The sequence below is a fragment of the Pelodiscus sinensis genome, chromosome 16, assembly GCF_049634645.1.
Source record: "Pelodiscus sinensis isolate JC-2024 chromosome 16, ASM4963464v1, whole genome shotgun sequence".
Taxonomy (NCBI): Eukaryota; Metazoa; Chordata; order Testudines; family Trionychidae; genus Pelodiscus; species Pelodiscus sinensis.
In genome coordinates, this window is record NC_134726.1 from 30,928,741 (window position 1) to 30,942,563 (window position 13,823).

Sequence of the window (13,823 nt, forward strand, 5' to 3'; positions counted from 1 at the left end):
AACAGAAGGAGCCAGCCTGAACAGAATTAGAGGAGGAGTAGCTCTGTTTGTTTCCATTCAACAAAAGAGGTTGGCTTTGCTGGCGCACAGGGTCTTAAAGGCGACACACACACACACAAAATCAGGAGAAACATGACCTGGTATTGCTCTGATGCTGGAGGGGAAGTTCCAGGAAAACAGTTAACAGGCTTGATTCTCCACTAGTCCCAATTTCATTCACATCTAACTCCATTGCTTTCTGTGGACTTCCCCCTGCACATGAATGGCCCTAAAACATTATTTAGTACGAAATCTTCCTGCTCTTATGTATCAATGCAAGTTGATATAAACCAGTTGTGTATAAACTTGAGGTAAACAGGTCCACATAGGGGGTTTGAACCAGTTTCACGGAATCAATATGTGGAGCAGTTTAGGTGATTTCTGATAGCTGCTCCTAGACTCCTGCTGCTCATACTTGGGAGCTTTTTTTCATATTGTTTCTCCAGCCTCCGTGACTGTGGAGAAATTTTTTCCAGGGTTCTTTACTGATGTCTGTTTGCTCCTTTACCTTTCATTAGACATAATACAGGCATTTTTGGAGAAAGAGAAAAAGAGGACGAGTAATATAGTTTTAGTGAAAGTGCCGCAAATTCTGTGTGTATACGAGGCCATCTTGTAATATTTGGCCAAAAAAGTAAGCTTAGCCTTAGGTGTGATTATTAAATCAGTTTAGTTAAATGAGTGAAGCTTTGTGCATGGAGGTTCTTAAATTGATTGCATCTTGCTTCTGAAAATGTAGAGAAGGCATCTATATGGATATGACCAGTTTTTAAAGGATAGAAGGGCTTGTCTACACACAGCTGTCACACCGCTTTCATTATTGATTTAAAAATGTTATCATTAAACTGTTACAGCCTTTTAGCATGGCCCACATGGCTAAAGGCCGTTAGCCTGTGCACCTGTGGTTACCCTTTAATGTTTTTAGCACGCTGCCTTGATAAGAACTAGCATGAGTATGTCTATGAAAGCTGGGAATTGCTCCCCTAGCTTCCATATGTAGGTATCAGAGGTCCCTGTAAGCTGTGCGCTTGGTTAGTCACTCAGGAGAGGTACAGGTGCCACCCTCCTGACTATCAGAGAATCACTGCCACAGCAAACAGCATGTGTTTCTACTGGTGGTGCACATCCACACATGTCTAGGTACACATCATACAATTTATTCCACACGTGAATAGAAAAAAATTAGAGGGAACATTGGTAGGGTCAGCTTTAGTCTTGGCAAGCAGCATTCCCAGATAGTCTATTCCTAAATTTCTCTTAACAGAGCGTGCTAATGAGTAAATCCTATGGGGATTTTGTGATGCCATAGTAGATTAAGTGCTAAGTCCTATGGTAAGACTTTCAAATTGATTTAACAGATGACATCAGGAAGATTTGAACCATGGCCTCTGCTGACCCACCGTGTCACCTGGCTCCCTCCAACTAAAATACAAAACTCAAAGCAGTTGGTTGAATCACAACAGGAAGCTTGTGATGTAATGAAATCTCCAGGAATACATTCCACCAAAATTGGTAACCCTATTGGGACAGCACGAACCAATGGACAACAGTCAGTGGTCAAGAAAAAGAAAGAAAAGGGATACATAGATGATCCTGCACCACATTTCTTTGCTTGTTTGGGATTTTTTTTAATTTGTTTGACTTGTGGTGTGGCTTCCTGAGGGCTCTCTGATATAGTGCCCAAAGTGCTCCTGGGTATACTGTAAGTGCTGTCAGTTTGCTACATTTGTAGTCATACCCAACACAGCCCAAGTGGATGGAGTGGACAAATTTATTACATCTTGCCTTTAGATGGAACAAGTCAGAGGGCAAGGAAAAGGGATAAATCCAGAGTATCTCTCTGATCTATTTCTCTTACCATTAACAGCTGGCACCACAGTACCGAGACCTCAGATCCAAAACTCGCATGAAGGCCATTTCTGATAGCTGCTCCTAGACTCCTGCTGCTCACAACTGGAGATTTTATTTCAAATTGCTTCTCCAGTTTTCATGACTGTGCAAAAGCTTTTTCCAGGGCTCTTTAGGGATGTCTGTTTGCTCCTTTATCTTTCATTAGACATAATACAGGTATTTTTAGAGAAGGAAAAAAAAAGATGACTAATAATGCTTAATGAACTGAAAGTGTGGTTCCCATGGGAGCCCATCCCCATGCGGAGCCACAGAGTTCATTGGCAAAGAACACCTGAAATGAACTGTCAGGACCAAAATAGATTGGGTTCTGGGGGCAAAAGGCAAACTGAAGAAAAAAAATCTGTTACTATTTTTGAAGCCTGAATTCAGTTGCTATAGCAACTAAAATCTCACGATTCACACTGTGGAATAACTCCAGAGCTAAAGCTTCATCTGATTCTGGTGGCCAGATAATTGCATTGAACTGAACAGCCTTTCCAGGGCTAGAAATGGAGAAATTCACCCTGTCCCAGCCAAGCGAGCAAATGAACAGAGCAGCCCAGCCCATGCAGCCCCACCTCCTCACACCTTGCCCTATAGTCAGGTATCTTCCCCAGAGTAGTAATGCTCTTGGACATGGGCCTCACTTTTTCCCACCCCCACGATACAAGTACCTCCCTCTAAAGTTATGGAAAGCTACTATTATCCTGGAGTCCGAGAATTGTGCACGTGGATGTTTATTTGGTTACATACATTATTAGGGCTCGCCAAGTGGTGGAGAGCCCCGCTTGCCAGCCGTACGATTTCACGTGGTTCTGTGCTCTGCGCATCCGCAGATCGCTCTGCGCCGGCTCTTCCAGGAACCTTGAGACATTGTCAAGTCCAGCCTCCTCTGCTGAGGAAGGAAAGTGGAAAGCAGGTCAACGGCCCCACATTTCTGTTGCGGAGACGCAGGGCCTAGGATGGAGGTTGGGTGCAGAAGGGTGCACAGGGTAAGAGACTGGGGTGCGGGAGACAGTGTGGGGTCTGAGAGGGAGTTTGGGTGAAGGAAGGGTTATGCTCTGGGGAAGAGGAATGGGGTGCAGGGTCAGGGAGGGGCTCTGGGTGCAGGAGAGTATTCTGGCCTGGGGGAGTGATGAAGGAGGGGGTGTAGGTTCTGGGAGGGAATTGTGACTTGGGGCGGGGGGGGGGGTGTGTGCAGAGGGTTTGGATAGTGACCTGGGGGAGGGAGTTGAGATGTAGGAGGGGCTGGGGTGCCAGAGGCAGGCTTTTCCTGGGGCGGCGCTTACCTAAGCATCTCCTGGCCAGCAGCCCTGCAGACCCTACAAGATAGGCTGGACGCCCTGCCTGCTGCAGCCCCAGACCGCATTAAACTGCAGCTGCTCACCGTACGTGGCTCCCAGCTCCAGGAAGGGGGAGAGGCTTGCGTTGCATTGCGTTGCATCGTTGTCGTCGTCGCCCCGTCCCGCCCCACCCCGCCCCGCCCTGCCCAGCCCAGCCCAGCCCCAGCCCCAGCCCCAGCCCCAGCCCCCAAGCCAATCTCTCAGTGCCTTTTGGCTGGTTGTTGCTGGCCAATAGGCACTGAGAGATTGGCTGGGGTCAGTTCCTATTGGCTGGTTGTTTCTAGGGGCTAGGGGTAGGGAGATCACCTGAAACCTCCTCCTCCCTCAAGAGCAGAGTGGCATAGGGAGCAGCCCTGCATTTAAAACAGCTGCTGCCTGCCTGAGGGTCCAGGCAGGGTGGTCTGCAGGCTGGATTTGGTGGATTGGTGGGCTGGATCCAGCCCACTACAGGTATCTTGCCCACCCCGATCTAGACCATCCCTGACAGATGTTTGTCCAGCCTGCTGTTAAAAGCCTCCAATGACAGGGATTCCACCACCTTTCTTGGGAGCCTGTTCTGGAGCTAAACTACCTGTAGAGTTAAAAAGTCTTTCCTAATATCTAACCTAAATCTTCCTTGTTGTCTATTAAGCCCATTACTTCTTGTCCTACCTTCATCAGACATAGGTCTCCACCCTCTTTCTAACAGGCCCTAACATATTTGAAGATTGTTATCAGGTCCCCCTCAGTCTTCTTCTGTAAAGAAAAAAACATGTCTGGTTTTTAAACCTTTCCTTGTTTGGAATATGTGCCTGTCATATTGGCATCTAATTTATTAACTTATGACTTCTGGATGCTGCAGAGAATCTCTATCAATTTATAAATCCAAAAAGCAAGGTGGAAGAGATTGTGCTGCAGTTTAGAACCATCCATCAAAGATTTGGGGGGAAAGTGAGTGCATTCGGAAAGCTAGTAAACCACAAGAGGGAATGTGAGCTACAATGGGGAATAGTTCCCTGAACTCCATCCCTGTGGCAGGCGAATATGCAATGTGAGCAAATCCATCTTCACGGAAAACAAGCTATTTGTGGCTCCATGTACTTGCACTCTTGAATATTTCTGGTCCTGGATTATCTGCATGTCTGTGGCCATTTCTGGCTCTAGTATTGATGTACCTGGCAATGTACAGTCCCAGACATTTGCTTTCCTGACAATTATCATTGAAGTATAAATCCCACACTTTGCTCTCATTTGTGATCTTTCCAGCATGCTTCAACAGACTTTTTCAAACAGAGAATTGAAAAAGTTTGTGTCTGACTCTTCCAGGCTGTTTCTTGCTTGTAGGTTTAGGGATATAGCTAGTAAATTGAAATGTGTGCCTCCGCTGCCCACCCGTAGCCATTAACTCATGGTGGTATACCCATAATTCCCCAGACAGGCAGACAATTGGACTCCAAGTAACTATATTTAAAGGGCAAGCACCATTTACATGTACAGCACCTAGCACAACAGAGTTTCAGTGCTGCCTGGAGCCTCTGGGTGCCAGTGTAACACATACACTACGTAAGGATAATAGCAAAGCATGCACAGCTAGACACAGATCTGAAGTAGTGTTAACAAAAGCCTACCTGGAAAAAAATCTGTCAGTTACCATGAGTAACTCTAACCTTGAGAATTTGTGATGCTGTCTGGCATGCATGGCATATGCCTGCCTACACCCAGCAGCGATCTGACCATGAATCTGTGCACGATGAATCATGAATTGTGAAGATTCAAAGCACAGCGGGTTGCAAACCGTCACTTGCTTGAAAGCGTGTCTCTCTCATCCACAGAAGTCAGTCCAATATAAGATATTACCTCACCCGCCTTCTCGCTTGCTGTCCAATCTGCTAAACCTGAGTGACCTCCTGTGGTAGACAGCAGAACTGCAAAGACCCCGGCTGTATATAAACTTGAAAATCAATCACACGCATAGACACACTTCAGTCTGTACCATCCAAGCAAACAGGCCTCGTTAGCTCATTTCTTTGGTACACCAACAAAGAGAAATGGCATATGGGAAAATGAACCCTTTCGTGAAACTTTATTTCCCTCCCACCAAACACAGATCATCCTCCCTTATCATGATTTTGAAAGCCATGTTGTAGGCAAGATGGTCTGCTGCAGGAGAGGTCTGGTGACTAGGACAGTAGATGGCATGTCAGGAGATATGGATTCTATTCCTTTATCTGCTGCAGACTGCTCTGCGAACATGGGGAAACCTCTGTTTCTCTCCTACACTTTGTTGTATCAATTTAGACTGCAAGCCTAGCAGAGTAGGAGCTGCTTCTTACTGTCTATTCAGTGCCCTCTGGACAATCCGATACTGAGCTGAGGTCCCCATGTGCCACAGTAACATACACTCTGTGACCTCAAGCACGGCATTTAACCAATCTGTGCCTCGGTTTCCCACAGTTTACCAAAATGGGGGTAATGCTACTGACCCGCCTCACAGGGGTGCTGTGAGCCTTCTCTCATTAGTGCTTGTGAAGAGCCTCCACGCCTAGGGATGGAAGATGGGACAGAAGGGCAGAGCATTAAAATACAAGTCAAACCCGCCCATCCAAATGACACCCATTGTCCCGAGGCCATGTCTAAAAAGAGACATTTCCTTGCCTCTGACTCACTCAGCCTAACTGCAAAAGACAATAGCTCAGCGATGCCCCTGTCAGGTGTGTTATTGTACATGTCCCCGGGAGGCCGGAGCAGCTCCGCTTTGTCTCACTGCTCTTATATCCTAAGAACAAGCAAGGTGACAGGGCCGATCAGTTGCAAATAAATAACACATAATACAGAAGCAAGCAAGGACACGAAGCTGCCATAGGGAAAGAGAGCTCTACAGGTTACTGACACGTTTAAACAGATTGTCAGCATTTGCATGCGGAATTTAGTGGAACAGAACGAATGACCAAGGGAAGGCAGGGACTTGCAGCATAAAGTTAATCACGTTGGCCAGCGCAAGAAGGAAACTATCATCAGGGAGCAAAAAGCAGGTCAGTGAGCAATAAACCAAAGTGGTAAGGTCTCTAATACTGCTGTAAGTCTGCCCAGCTCAGGCTGGTTTAATGAAACTGGTTACGTGGCTCCTTAAGCCAGTAGAGCAATTCCTGAGATTGTTAACTCTTGGGCACAGAGACTGTTTTTTTGTTATCTAGTTGTTCAATGCCCAGCACAGAGGGATCCTTCTCCTTGGTTGGAGCCAATACTACTTATTGCTCATAATGGAGCCATGGCCCTCAAACTGTGGGCCCACTTGTCTTCCACACAACAATTCCAGGTAGTCCATGGAGCAAGCCATAATAGTGAGGCCTCCTATATTTTTCAAGCACAGATGTCTCCTGTTGTCAGGGTCCTGAGTGAAGGCAGGCAGGACTAGTGGCAGGATCTCAGGGGCAGGAACAATCACTAGAGCTCAGTCAACATCAGGGTCAATAGTTAGGCCAAGGGCAGAGCCAGAGCTAGATCAGGCCAGTACCAGGTATCAGGGTCCACATGGGTGCTCCAGAGTTCAAAAAGGAATCAAGGTCCAAGTCAGAGCCAAGATGATCTTTGCGGCTGCGTCTAGACTGGCATGATTTTGCGGAAATACTTTTAACAGAAAAGTTTTTCCGTTAAAATTATTTCCGCAAAAGAGCGTCTAGATTGGCACGGATGGTTTTGTGCAAAAAGTGCTTTTGCGCAAAAGCATCCATGCCCAGTATAGACGCGCTTTTGCGCAAGAAAGCTCCGATGGCCATTTTAGCCATTGGGCTTTCTTGCGCAAAAAATTAAGGTGCCTGTCTACACTGGCCCTCTTGCGCAAGAGGGCTTATCCCTGAGCGGGAGCAAGAAGCACTGATTTTGTACATTACAAAGACAGTGCTCTTGCGCAAATTCAAGCGGCCAGTGTAGACAGCTGGCAAGTTTTTGTGCAAAATCTTGCCAGTCTAGATGCACCCTGAAAGTTTGGCAACAGGGTGGCTGGCTGGCAGTAGGTAGTAAGTAATGCATGGCATTGGTGCTGGAACATCTTTGAGTTTATATAGGGTAGGGAGCCAATCAGGCATCATGAGTCTGCTGTCTGTCAAACCCTTTGAGGCAGGACTTCCTGTGGTCTGGGTTTGCAGTGAGTTGTGCATAGGGGCGTACAAGCTTGTTTCAGATAATACTGGGTGGAGGTTTCTACTAATTGGAAAATGTGCAGGCCTAACATTGAAACTTCCTGGGCCTTAAACCTGTCAATACTGGCCCAGTTCAGGACTCTCTTGGGGTATGTCTACACTACCCTCCTAATTCGAACTAGGAGGGTAATGTAGGCATACCGCACTTGCAAATGAAGCCCGGGATTTGAATTTTTAAATGCTGGCAGTTCGAACCCCGTGCCGCGCGGCTACACGCGGCACGGAGTAGCTAGTTCGGATTAGGCTTCCACGAGGAGTACAGCTAGTTCGGATTAGGAAGCCTAATCCAAACTAGCTACTCCTTGCCGCGTGTAGCCGCGCGGCACGGGGTTCGAACTGCCGGCATTTAAAAATGGCGCCGGACGGCTTCATGCAAATGAAGCCTGGGAATGAAGCCCGGGAAATTCAAATCCCGGGCTTCATTTGCAAGTGCAGTATGCCTACATTACCCTCCTAGTTCGAATTAGGAGGGTAGTGTAGACATACCCTTGGGGTTTCCAGGCAGTCCACTGACCAACTGCCCTCAGAAAGCAACCCATGTGCACAGCTTTTTCAGCTATTCCTTCGGTGTTCATACAACACTGAAAATGGCAACAAAGCAGGAAGGGGGAAATAAAACACACAGATGAACTGAACCAACTGCAAAATGGTCGGGAGAGAAAAGAGCACCAGGGACAGTGGTGAAAGGGGGAAGTTCCCTGATCAACCTAAAAGCCTCACACCCTAGGAGTAGGGTTGCCAGGTGTCCAGTTTTTAACTGAACAGTCCAGTATTTGAGCTTTCTGTTTGGGAAAAAATTTAGAAACTATAATTGAGTAAATAGAACTGTCCAGTAGTTTCTCAGTCAGATGTAATGTAGATTGTGATGTAATGGAATGAGATGGAATGTAGATTGTGATGTAATGTCAAATGTGTCCAGTATTTTTGTTGAAACCATCTGGCAACCCTACCTGGGAGTGGATCTGAATAGTAGATACAAAAAGAGGGGGAAGGGAGTGTAACCAGGTAGGTATGACCATCAAATTAAATTGAGCTTGCCTTTTCAAAACCATCCTACGGGTACTTTTTCCTGATGCCCATAGCTTTTTCCGTATGAGCAAACCCTCTGACACTAATAGACATATTTTGGAAAGGACTCACCAACATGCACCAATGAAGTGCTGTACTCTTTTGAAAAACTGGGCCCAGCTGTGATCCCCTTCTTCTGAATATCTCAGCCAATGTTCCATCTAAACTTTTCCATCCATGTATAGTTTATTTCCATCCAAGCGTGGAATAATTTGTTATGTGCAAAGGCATGTGCGAATGTGCACCACCACTAGAAATACAAAGCTGGCTGTGGGCGCTCTGCTAAGCAGCTGGGCAGCTTCTGAGTCTCTTCTGAGTGGCCACCCAAGTGCACAGCTTAGGGAACACTGATCTGAGCCCTATTTTCTAAGCCCAGCTGGGTTATTTACTCACTTTGTGATCTCAGACAACTCATATGACCTGCTTGTGCTTTAGTTAACCCACCTGAAAATACTGGGTCAAAAGCAAACCCTGTGCTGGAAGGGAAACTCAGAAGTTTCATCTAGAGGATCTAGTCATAGAATCATAGGGCTGGAAGAGACCTCAAGAGGTCATCAAATCCAGCCCCCTGCCCAAAGCAAGACCAATCCCAACTAAATCAACCCAGCCAGGGCTTTGTCAAGCCGAGACTTTAAAACCTCTAGGGATGAAGATTCCATCATCTCCCTAGGTAACCCATTCCCGTACTTCACCATTCTCCTAGTGAAATAGTTTTTCCTAATATCCAACCTAGACCGCCTCCATTGTAACTTGAGACAATTGCTCCTTGTTCTGCCTCCATCACTACTGAAAACAGCCTCTCTCCATCCTCTTTGGACCCTCCCTTCAGGAAGTTGAAGGCTGCTATCAAATCCCCCCTCACTCTCCTCTTTTGCAGACTAAATAAGTCCAAATCTCTCAGCCTCTCCTCACAAGTCATGTGCTCCAGCCCCCTAATCATTTTGGTTGCCCTCCGCTGGACCCTCTCCAATGCATCCACATCCTTTCTACAGTGGGGGGGGGGGGGGCGGAACTGGACGCAATACTCCAGATGTGGCCTCACCAGAGCCGAATAAAGGGGAATAATCACATCTCTAGATCTGCTGGCAATGCTCCTCCTAATGCAACTTAATGTGCCATTAACCTTATTGGCTACAAGGGCACACTGTTGACTCATATCCAGTTTCTCATCCACTGTAATTCCCAGGTCCTTTTATGCCAAACTGCTTCTTAGCCATTCAGTCCCTAGCTTGTAACTATGCTTGGGATTCTTCCATCTCAAGTGCAGGACTCTACACTTGTCTTTGTTGAACCTCGTCAGATTTCTTTTGGCCCAATCCTCTAATCTATCTGAGTGACTCTGGACTCTATCACTGCCCTCCAACGTATTTACCTCTCCCCCTAGCTTAGTGGTATAGTGTTATCTCCAAACTGGAAACTTCTTCTACAGTTTTGATTCTGGGTTGCGTATAATTCCAGTTGGAGCAGATTTTTGAGATGTGGTTCAAGACGAAAGACCAGCTGGTGCTGAGATTGCCACCATTTGAGGATGAGATCCCATATGCTTTCAGATCTGAGTCAGCCTTAAACTCAGAACCCTGCATAACTCAATCCTGAATCTGGCTATGAATACCATCTTTTCAGCCCATCACTAACACATCCCTATGTATAGAACTGTAGGAATAAATTAAGTTTATCACCTTACATTTCAAAACTTTCCAACATCAGTTAATTACCTGGAATGGGGCAGGATCTTTGTGAAGAAACTCATGTCAATACTCCCTCTCCTGGGAGGATATTAAAGTGAAACATGAAAAGTCTTCCCATAGGCAGCTCCCAAGCAAAGGCCACATGCTGGTCTAAAAAGACTTTCTTTAAGCACCTGTGGGGCAGGTTCTACTCAGAAAAGTGACTGTGCAAAATGACAGTGAGGCTCTGTATTTATTACCTCTCACTAGGACCCTACACAATTCATGGTGCATTTTGGTCAGTTTCCAAGTCCTGGGATTTTAAAAACTACAAATGTTCTGATCTCAGCTATGCAATGCTGAAATATTGCGGTGTTGTAATTCTAGGGGTCCTGACCCCACATAAAAGGAGCTGGGGGTTGCAAGGTTATTGTAGGGTGGATGAAATACTGCTACCCGTACTTCTGCGCTGCTGCTGGTGGGGGCACTGCCTTCACAAGGCAGCACTGCCACCAGCAAGGTAGCAGTAAAAATGGCGTGGGATAGTATTGGCCACTCTCACTTCGCTACCACTGCCTGCCACCACTCTGGCTGTCCAGCTCTGAAGGCAACAGTGCAGAAGGGTGACATGGAATGATATCACCACCCTTACTTCAGCACTACTGCTGGCCACCCAGCTCTGAAGGCAGTGCAGAAGTAAGGATGGCAATACCATGACCTCCAAATCCCAGTCTCCCCTGTGAAAACTGTACAGTAAAGTGTAAAAGCAAACAAAAGACTAAATTTCACAGTGGGAGACCAGATTTCACGATCCAAGATGTGTTTTTCATGGCTGTGAACTTGGTAGGGCCCTACCTCTTAGGGCTCATCTAGACTACGCTAAAGTGTCGAAAGAGGATATGCAAATTCCTGCGGAATTTGCATATCTTCTTCGGATCTCATTTTCGAAAGCAAAGCTTTCAAAAGTGAAAGTAGTCAAGACGCGGGGGGGGGGGGTTTCGGCAACTCCCTCCCTTTTCGAAAAGCTGCTTGGCCTCAAAAAATAAGGGTTACGTGGCTTTTCAAAAAAGGGTGGGTTGCCGAAAAAAACCACATCTTGACTACTTTCACTTTCGAAAGCTCCACTTTTGAAAGTGAGATCGGAAGAAGATATGCAAATTCCCGGGGAATTTGCATATCCTCTTTCGACACTTTAACGTAGTCTAGATGAGCCTTCTCTGATTCCAGATCTGACTTGTTCAGGCTGTAAGTTTAAAAAAAAAAGTGTCTGCCCTGGAGGATCTGGGAGACAAGTTGAACTTCTTCCTTCTCACGCAACATGACCGAAAATAAAGGACCAAATTGGAGCCTTCACAGGAGCAACTGAGCAGAATTTAGCAAACAATTCTTTTGATGCTTCAGTGGGTAGCCGAGTTAGTCTGTACAGGATAAACTTAAAAAAACAAAAAAATAGTCTGGTAGCACTGTAAAGACTAACAAAACATGTAGATGGTATCATGAGCTTCCGTGGAAGAAAGAGAATTCAGCTGCCCCGCCTTAGCTGCTGGTCACTCTCTGCAGGGCTCGCAAGAGTCACTGAAGTTGGCAGATGATGACTGAAGTCACAAAGATTTCTTGAGTAAAAAGATTTTTCTTTTTTTCTCCCTCTCCCTTCTTATTCTGAGGGTCCTCCCTTTTTTTTCCACTCAAGCTCATCTCATCTGAGGAAGTAGGTTTTGCCCTCAAAAGCTTACAATACTGTAATCCTTCTGCCAAGTAGCACCAGCAGCAGCCAGGGCAGGGTTCAATATCTGGGGGTTCCTCTCCATCCATCCAACACAGAACTGGCTCAAGCCCCTACCCAGTGACCTGGGAAATTCGTACAACACCCGTGAGAGGCAATGCTTCCCTGCTCGCAACCACAGAGTCTGAGTGTAGAAGAGAAACTTTTATTAAAAGGGGAAAGAAGTACAGGCAGTCCCCGGGGTATGTGGGTCCAACTTACGTCAGATCCCTACTTACGAACGGGGTGGGTGGGCCTCCCCCAGCAGACCGTGGGCCCCCCCACCCCAGCAGACCAGGGAGACGCGGAGCGGCTTTTCTCGCCGTGGAGGATGCGGGCAGCGGGACTGCCGACACGCGCCGCGGCGGTCCTGCCGCCCGCGTCCTCCGCTTCAAGAAAAGCCGCTCTGCATCTCCCTGGTCTGCTGGGGGGGGGCGCAGCTAGTGTGGGGTGCCTCCCCCACTGTCGCCGCCTCTGGCGGCGCGGCGGGCGCTGCCCCCCAGCAGACCAGGGAGACGCAGAACGGCTTTTCTCAGCAGACACCTCAGCTTGAGAATAAAGGACTGAGGGAAGTGAGGTGTGGGAGAATAAAACTGAGCTCTGGAGAAATGTTTGGCTAGAGTTTCCCCTACAATATGTACCAGTTCCGACTTACATACAAATTCAACTTAAGAACAAACCTATAGTCCCTATCTTGTACGTAACTCGGGGACTGCCTGTAACGTGGCATTTAATTTTGGAAAACACCATAAATAGAGTTCAGACAAACCCATGAGTAAATGTCCCAGCTCAAGTAGGTTGGGAAATGTCCTTGTCCTCTCAAGCTTTTGAGTCCAGCACAGTAAGTGTCCCATTCACATGCCCAACCTTTCTCTGCACCCCACTCAGTCACGGCCCCTGGTCAGGGCAGACCAGAGTTCAGAGGTGATCTGCAGAGTTCACCTCCCATCCTGAGGGGGAGGGATAGGAGTCATCTCACCCACTCTGCTGGCCACTTACCATCCACGTGCTCACTGCTCTCTGGCGCCACTCTGCTGGCCATTTGTTGCCCTTCGCTGCCACCGCTCTGCTGGCCGCTCCTCATGCCTCTCCATCGTTCGCCCCTCACTGCTCTGCTGGATGCGCCTTACACCTCTCCATTACCACCCTGCTGGCTAGTCATCACATCTTCTGCTGGCTTGTGATGGATTTGATGCTGGGTCAAACCTCATGATTTCAGCTCTTGGCCCAAAGCACAATCCAACCACAAGAGAGTCCAGCATTCACTGGTGTAAGCTTACATATAAAAGGGACTCCTTATAGAGCAGTGTTTCTTAAACTTTTTAAGACCAAACAATACTTTTTTTAATGGGGAACACCAAGGATTTTTTATTGAGTAAAAAAAAAGGTCAGGGGAAAGTTATTGAGGAAAAAAAAGGTCGCCTGCCCCTTTAAGGATGACCATTTTGAATTCTGTTGTTCTCCACGGCACACCGGTGTGCCATGGAACACAGTTTAAGAAACAGTTATAGAGTTAAAGAAAGGCTCTATCATTGAAACAGTGGGAAGAAACAGGTTGAGCCAGTCTTACAGCTCATACCTAGAGAGCATGCAGCCTGCTGACTCACCTCCCTCCCCAGCTCAAGCTATAGGTCTCAGAGGGTGTGTCTACACAGCAAAGTTATTTCAGAATAATGTCCGTTATTCCGAAATAACAATGCAAGCGTCTAAACAGCAATTCCATTATTTCAAAATAATTTTGAAATAACGGATAGCTTATTCTGACTTCTGTAAACCTCTTTCTAAGAAGAATAATGCCTATTCTGAAATAGCTATTTTGAAATAAGTCGTGTGTAGACGCTCCACTTCTGCTGTTTCAAAATAGCCCCTCACCAGG